Genomic DNA, 8,236 nt, shown 5'->3' with positions numbered 1-8,236 from the left:
GCAGAGCGGCCGGGAGGAGGGTGGGTCTCCCTAGAGCGGAGCGCCGGAGTCCTCCTCCTCCTCCGCCGCCGCCCAGGCCGCCGCCGCCCTCCCGACTCCTCCTGCCGCGCCCCGCGCGGAACTCCGAGCGCGGTCGGATCGGTGCAGCGGAGGCCCAAGAGCCCGCGGGGCGAGCGGCTCGCGGTGCAGGTGAGCGCTCGCCGGCCGGGGAGGCCGGACCGCGGCGGGGGTGTGTCCGACGGGCCAGGCCCGGGGCCGCCGAGATTGCACGTCCCGCCTGTCGCCTGGGCTGGGACCCGACTGCGCCCTGACAGCGGGCGGCGTCTCCGGAAGGTCACCTGCATCGCGCCGTTGGCTCCCCGGGCTGTGGCCGGGCGGTGCCCGCAACCTGGGGCCGCCGCCGCCGCAGTCCCCTGCGCCGCACTCCCACCCCTGACCTCCCTCGCTTTCAATCCACTCCTTTCCAGTACAGAGCAGCTGATTTTGGAGCTTCTCTGCCCGTCTTTGGTTCCAGTTAAAGGAATGACTTTTTCAGACTAAAGTCTTTAGCTGCTTTACGTCCAGCTCATAGGCTCTTCTTGTACAGGTTTAGCCTCTGGATGAGGAAGGGAATGTAGGTATTGTGTGATGGAGGTATCTTCCGCGTTTGGTTCCTGAAAGATGTCAAGGAGTAGAAGACACGATTTGTGTGCTTTAGCTGGGCATATGTGTGTTTGAGTGGGCGGGCGTGGTGGCGCTGAGGTGGTTGTGTTGTTGGGGGACTTGGGAGGAACTGAAGAATTAACCGACCTTTGCTTGGAAACCAGAATGTCTGGACTTGGGAGAGCTCATCCAAGTGTCTTTGAGCTACTGTGAGAACTCTGGTGCCACGCCCTACCTGTCAGGCCGGAAAGCACCCAATTTACAAACAGTATGGGTATGTGTGCTGGGAGAACCTTTATTTCTGTAAATTCTTTTCATGTAAAGAAATTACAGCTTTAATCACGTTCCCAAAATTGGGTAACAAATGTATTACTCACAGTGTAGAAGGCATTCCTTTTGGCTTATGCTTGTTAATACGTCTCAGAGTATCCTATTATCCCGTGCTGTTTGTATCTGTTGGTATAATATTCTTGTAAATGACTCTTGTGACCCTTAAGATGTTTCTACAGCTTAAATTTCTTTTTTCAGAGGAGGAGCCTTTTCATCTTCCTCTCTGTTGCCATGTCAAGAACTCCCCACACTTTTTCACTGAACGAATGCATGATAATGTGTGCAGTTAATTTTAGCTGGGGATGTAGCTCAGTGACAAGAAGTTGCCTAGAAGCAAAGGGGACTAGATTCCGTCTTTAGCAAGGCCCCCAAACAATTTTAAGAGCATTGTTTTGTTGCTTTGAGGTTCTTGGAGCATATAAAAATTTCGATTTGTCTTTTTTGTTCTCCAGAAGATTAAGAACAACTCAGGAAGAATTTCATTTTCACAACTGTCCCAGGAAAAGTTAAAAATTATTTAGGGGTTGTGATTAGGTGGCATAATCATTTCTATTGCATTGTTTCGTATTTACTTCTAGAGTACATCCAGAGTTAGAAGGAAGAGATTATCTGGCAGAAGATAGCAAGTATGTGCTTGGAGTCGATAACTGAACCCAATCTTAATAAAAAAAGAGGAATTCATGAGTTAATTCACAGAGACATGAAATCTCTGACACCCTGATGTGACCTTGGCCTCTTTGATCAGCAAGCACTTTTATGTTTGGAGATCCACAGGCTTCTCTCTGCTGAGTGTGCAAATTCAACATTTATTTTGAAGTAGTATTTCATTACAGCTCTTTCCCCAGGGCATTCAGGGTGGGGGAAACTAATAATAGGAAAGAATTATAGGAAAGAATGCTCACCACTTTTCAGGGAATGTTTAGGTCTATAGTTGGCTGCATTCTCAGTTTAGGGATGTCCAAGCATGAACAAGCTGCACATATCTTTGTCTTCTAGTACATGGTGGCCCTGCCCTGGCTTTCTAAGCAGAATTTTCACAGAGTACAAATAAATGTACCAATATTACTTCTTGTATATGGGTCTGCCAAACTCATAGGTTCTTGTATTCCTTTATAAATGAGTGAAAGAGGAATCATTTTACAAATACTGGAAGCTGTGAATGGTAACTAGGGAAGAGACAATGATCTTGAAGAAGTAGGAGACAGTTTCCATTGTTTTATAAAATACTATAATTCTTAGATTAAGGGGAGAGAAGCCTTTGGTTTTGTAACATTACTATATAGAAGTTAGAGTTCCTGTCTTTAATTCAGCAACCATCTTGATAGTAATATTTCTTATATATTGATTGTCCATCAAGCGCGGTGCTGAGGATTCTGATGACACCAGTACCATTATATTATTTATCTCCACAGTAGCTCTGCAAGATGGGTGGTCTTCCCCAATATTAAGTGATTTGGCCAGAGGCCCAGATCACAAGCTAGCATTAGTAGAGCTAGGAGTTAACAGTACAGTAACAATTTCCAAGCTCACTGAAAATTGCAGATAATCCCACAGAACCACAAGGGGAAAGTGGTTCTGACTGACCTGAGCTCCCAGAAAAGGTACTGTGCTTATCACTCTCAGTCCTGAAGTGTGGCCTGGAGTCGCCAGCGACTAGCCAAGGGGCTTCAACTGGAAGCTGCAGGCATCTGCATTTCCAGGGCGCTTGCAAACACAATGAAGCTGTTCCCCTACATGCAGTCTGTTGTGTGCCAAGATGAAAACTGGTCAAACACTGGTCTTGTAGGTGTCCTGGTAGAATACTAGGAACTCAGAACAGGATCTTTGATGGGTTTTTACTACTGCAGCACCTGTTAGAGCTGGCCCTATTTGAAGTCGTATTTGTCTCCTTCTTTCTTCCACTAATGTAGGTAGGATCAATGTAGGCCAGTAGGAAGACTGTTTAAAAAAACAAAGAGTTGCGGAATTCTGTTCTTATGTGTATGGTTGCCTTTTTCCCTGCAAGTATGTATTTAAAAAAAATACTACTTATGGGCTTAAAAAGTAATGGATGGAGGACATGTTATCACTTTGTTTAAAAGATGGAAAGGGAGAGGCTTTCGTTGCAAATAACAAAGCTCCTTCCTGCCTATGATTATGGATAGTCCAGCCAGAGGTTATGATCTTGGTTTAAAGATGTTATGTAAAAAGATGAAATCCCACAAAGATTCTGATGGTAGTCATCTAAGCCATACATAAGATCTCTTGTCATTTTTTAACACAGTCAGATAGCTATGGTGGTACTCATTGAATATGGAGGCTGCTCAGTGACTTGTGAGTACTGTCTAGGTTTATTCTGATTACTGAGACTCTGCCTAGCCCATAGTTGGCCTTCTAGTGAACTTTTCCTCATATTTAAAACGTTCATCAAACCCCACTGGTTGAAATCCTCCGTGGCTCATGTTGAACATTATCCTTAATCTGGTACATAGAACCTTCCAGAAAGACTACTTACCTAAACTCACTCACTGGCCTCATCCCTTTCCGTGAGCACAGTTCCAGCAGTGCTGTGACCCAGAATCCTGGTGTTTTCTTGAGTGATCCCATTACCCCTTCCTGGAGTTCTGACCACTCTTCTCCCCATCCCCCGTCTAGTAAACTGCTCGTCCTCCAGGCTCTCATTGGGTATCACTTTTTCCAAGAATTATGTCTATGTGTAGCTAGGGGTTTTTGTTTTGTTGTTGTTTGTTTGTTTGTTTGTTTTTTCTGAACCTGTATGTTAAAAGAAAGAGAAATCTTCAAGACTAGGCAGAATGTAAGGTGGGCATACCTTCTACACATTCTGAGAGTTGTAATAGCTGAGGCAGGATGACAGTAAGTTGGAGTAAACAGTGAGACTCTGCCTTAGGTTGGGGGTCAAGGGGAGACTTCTGTGTTTCTGTGACTTCTATCCCAGTTCGCATTACACCGTGGAGAGATGATGTTGGCTTATTTCACGTTTATTGTACTCTCCTGAGGACTGAGTTCCAGGTGTATGCCACCATGACTGACTCAGTATAGTTTTCCTTTTTATTCCCTTATTATAAGTGAGTTGAACACTTTAAAATATGCTTAAGAACCATTTTTATTGCTATTATCCTGATTTTTACATTATTTTTTCCTTATTTTTTATTTGAGAAGATTACCTTTTAATTTTGGCATATATTAAAATACTTAGTTATCCCTTGGTGTTGGTTATGTTGGTTTTGCCATGAAAAGTCTTTGTTTGCTTAATTAAATGTAGTCATCTTAAACTTATTTCATCTGATGTTCTAACCATACAAAGCTTTCCTATGCCCATAGATTGTAGAGAGATTTGTACTTACACAGTTTCATTTCTCACGTTTAGTTCCACATGGAACATATTTCTGTATATGGTGTCATAAATGAATCTAATTTACCACTTTCAACTACTGATACAACTTTTCAGTGCCATTTATGAAAACCAATATTTGTTCATCTGACCCACGCTGCATGGAAATGGATATGTTCTATTCTGTTGTCTTTTCAGACAGTGCTGTGTCAGTACCAACACCCTAGTCATAGAGATTTATGTCGCACTGAGGTGTGGTGTGCTATCTGACTGGGGAGCCCCCATTGCAGCAGTTTCTCCTTACCAATTTTTTTTTCTCTTCTGCTATATTTTTTCCCTTGTGAATTTTAGCATCAGTATACCTGACTCTTGGTTTTCTTACTGGAATTGCATTACATTTATGGGTTTACTTAGGAGCAGTTGACATTTGATGGCCTTGAGACATTTTAACATTAATGAAGAACAAGCAATGTCTTTATTTTCTTATTTTTGTGTCTTTGAGAACTAACTTTTTGATACAACTTTTGTTGTATTATTATTTAGTTATATTTTATCTGTTTTTAGATATATCTTCAAACCAGTTATTATTTATGCAAATAAATACTGTTGATTTCTGCTTGTTTTCCTGATACCTTGCAGGATTCTAAGTTACTTTACACTGTTTTCTCTTACGTTTTCCAGATACTGTCACATCACACATAAATATAGTTTCTTCCTTCTTCTCTGTGTTATGTGTGCTAACTAGTCTCATTACTTTAGCTAGTCTCTCTAGAGTAAGTTTGTATACAGATGCTTACTTTGTAACAGGATATTAATTTAGTTATGGATATGCCTTTTAAAGATTACAGTTCTCTACTCTCTTTAAGAGAGACTTAACTAGAGACTATGTTGAGATGTCATCAAGGTTGGGTTTTGAAGGGGTGGGGGAACAACAGAATAAAATGGTGAGCAAGGCTAGGATTGCTTGGTGGTTTCCCCATTACAGATGGATCCTGCTTTCTTCTAGCTTCTCTCTGGTATTCTTTAAGACTTCATGTTACCTTTTCTCAGCCTCCTGAGCTGAAGCTCCCTTTATCCTGCTGTGGCTCTGGTTTGCATCATTGGTTCTCTAGGGCATATAGCAAAGCTGATGTGTAATCTGATGAGTGTATCTAGGGATAACCTAGAGTAACAGGTATGGGGTAGTTCTAGACGGGATTATCCAAGGACTTGCATCATTTGGCTTTGAGGTTAATCTTTTTTCAGTTTTTTTATGCAGGCCCAGTTGTCTGCCTGGAATGTTGTATAGCTGTAATAATAGGCAGTACACACCAATGCTCAGTCTTCCAAGGCCTGAAGAGAGTTATTTCACTTCTGTACAATTCCTACAGAAGACATGTTCTTGGTATTGTTATGTAGTTAAGGATGACCTTGAACTTCTGACCCTGCCACCACCTCACAAATACTGGGATTACGGGTATACACCACTATGCCTCATCAGAATAAACGTCTGTTTGCTAATTGGGATCGAACCTAAGACCTTGTATATGCCAGGTAGGTGCTCTGTCACTGAGATACATAGATTCTTACAATTTCAAGATTATGTAAGTCCATGTGTGAGTGTTCAGTCCATGTCCCATTTTAGTTTAAATCTTTCCTGTCCCAGGGGTGCTGGGTGGTAGGCAGTTATTTTCTTGGACCTTAGATTGCAGAGCGTATCCCTAGATGTCCCTGCACTGGCCTGTGTATCTTTGCTGTCTGGGTGTTAATGATCTCTTAGTGCTCTGTGTTGAAAGCATCTTGGCAAACATCTTGGTCCATGCCTTGCTGTGCCTGTTCTCCGATGACCTGTGTAGCCATTTTCTTACTGCCTCACTGGCCTGGATTTGACTTGACAGGGTTGAAGACCCTCAGATGTCACTCTTTGACACATGTTGCTGTCCTAGAACAGAGTTTGGAGTAAATTTTTTCTTTTTCCTTTTTATCTTTCTCTCCACTGCTTTCTAGCCAGAGAAATCTGTCTCTTTTTACTTTGCCTTCTCATTTTCTTTCTTCTTCCCTTCTTTCTTTCTTTCTTTCTTTCTTTTTTTTTTTTTTTTCTTTTTTCTTTTTTGAAGTGGATGGCCCTTTTGTTTTTCAAGAACCTCTGGCCTGGAAGTTGTGGTCCCCTGCCTCTGCTGTGCTAGAAATGCAGGCATGCATCACCTCTTGGCTCCACTCATCCTTTTTGCCTAAGGCATTTAGTCTGTGAAAGAAAATCTCTGTCTTCTGAGGCTTTAGGTTTCTGGGACATTAGCCCTGATCTCTTAGTGCTTAGATAATTGCAGCCTTTCCCACGGCCCCACTAGTCTCAGGTCTCCCGGGTCTATGTATGCTGCAGTTAGGATAATTCACTCTATCCTTACCTTATGTATTATTTATTACTTGCTACTTTTATTTGTTGTTTGCTTAGTCCCAAGTAAGTGAAAAACTGATCTCTTCTTATTCTTGTTTTTTTATTTCAGTTCAATAAAATTCAATCCTGTATTTGTTGTTTTAAAGCCTATATTTGTCGTGCTAAAGTGGCTTGAATTTTGTATATGTACTGGTCATTTGCTTTGCTTTTCTTTGACTTGTGCTTTTTCCCCCTCTTTCTGCAGTGAATTCTTTTTAAAAAAAACATTATTGAAATGTAGTTCAACTCCCATGAAGTCTTTCTTTTTAAAATGTCATATTAGTATAGTCAAAGAGCTGTTCTCCTTTTACCACTCATTCTAGAGCATTGCCTCAGAAGAAAGCAGTTCGATTTGCTAGCTGTCTTTGCAGATTTATCCCGCCTTGCATCCCTTGGCTGCTATACTTCATGTCTGTACACATTCTGAATGGTTAGGATTCCATAGGTGGTCTTTTGTACCTTTGATTTTCGGGGTTCACTGCATTATAGCATATATGAATATTTCATTTTTGTATGGCTGAATAATCCATTGTGTGGCCATGCCATACTTTACTTGTTAATTGATTGATATTTGAGTGCTTATGCTTGGGGGCTTATGTTAATGTCTTAACACTGAAATGTATCTGCTGTCTTAACGTTAACATTTTGAGGAATGGCCAAAGTAGCCCCTAAGGTTCCTGTTTCTTTTGTTGAAGATATGGAAGAACTAGCAGTGTGTCTTTCCAATTTTATTCCATATGTACAAACGCTTTATCGTCCATCTTTTGCTTGTAGCCTTTGTAATAGGTATAATTTCTATATTCTTTTATCTGCTAGGATACTTTGTCTAAGCAGTTTTGTGTGTATAAAATAATCTATATTTTAGCATATTTTTTTATTTGTCTTAGCGTAAGGTAAAAGGCTGAGAATGCTTTATTATACGAATTACAAATGTGGCTTTTGAACTTCTAAGTAAATTTCCTTTTTAGTTCACTACCAAGACTTATGTTTTACATTAGCATCTTTGATGAGTTTTATACTATTGAAACTGTAATATGTATTAATATATGTATGTGTCTATATATGTGGTACTGGGTTCATTTTAGGTCCCAGGTTCTTCCTCTTTTTGAAGGTGATCTTTTTCTTTTATGATTTTATTGAATATATTTTATTTACATTTAGAATGATATCTTCTTTCCCAGGTTCCCCTCCATATCCCCCATCCCATCATCCCTTCCGCCCACCCTCGAGCTTCTATGAGGGTGTTCACCCACCCACTCCCTCCTGCCTCCCTGCCCTGACATTCCTCTACACTGGGGAATCAAGCCTTGGCAGAACCAAGGGCTTCTCCTCCCATTGATGCCCAACAAGGCCATCCTTTGCTACATGTGCAGCTGGAGTCATGGGTCTGTTCGTGTGTTGTACTCTGTGGATAGTAGTTTAATCTCTGGGAGCTCTGGTTGGTTGGTATTGTTGTTCTTATAGGGTTGCAAATCCCTTCAACTCCTTCAATTCTTTCTCTAACTCCTCCATTAAAGACC

The 8,236-nt window shown here is 41.4% G+C and overlaps 1 protein-coding gene across 1 annotated transcript in view; it reads left to right on the top strand.

The window, feature by feature from the left end:
- The window catches only part of RALA (RAS like proto-oncogene A), a 55,484-nt gene continuing 47,248 nt past the window's right edge, over nt 1-8,236 (top strand). Inside the window, exon 1 of the mRNA XM_080917712.1 lies at nt 1-189. The gene's annotated coding sequence lies outside the window, so the exon portion shown is untranslated. The remainder of the gene's footprint in view (nt 190-8,236) is intronic.

The sequence above is a fragment of the Micromys minutus genome (assembly GCF_963924665.1).
Source record: "Micromys minutus genome assembly, chromosome: 6".
Lineage (NCBI taxonomy): Eukaryota > Metazoa > Chordata > Mammalia > Rodentia > Muridae > Micromys > Micromys minutus.
The sequence above is the reverse complement of the archived record's forward strand: the minus strand, read 5'-3'. Positions and strand labels throughout refer to the sequence as shown.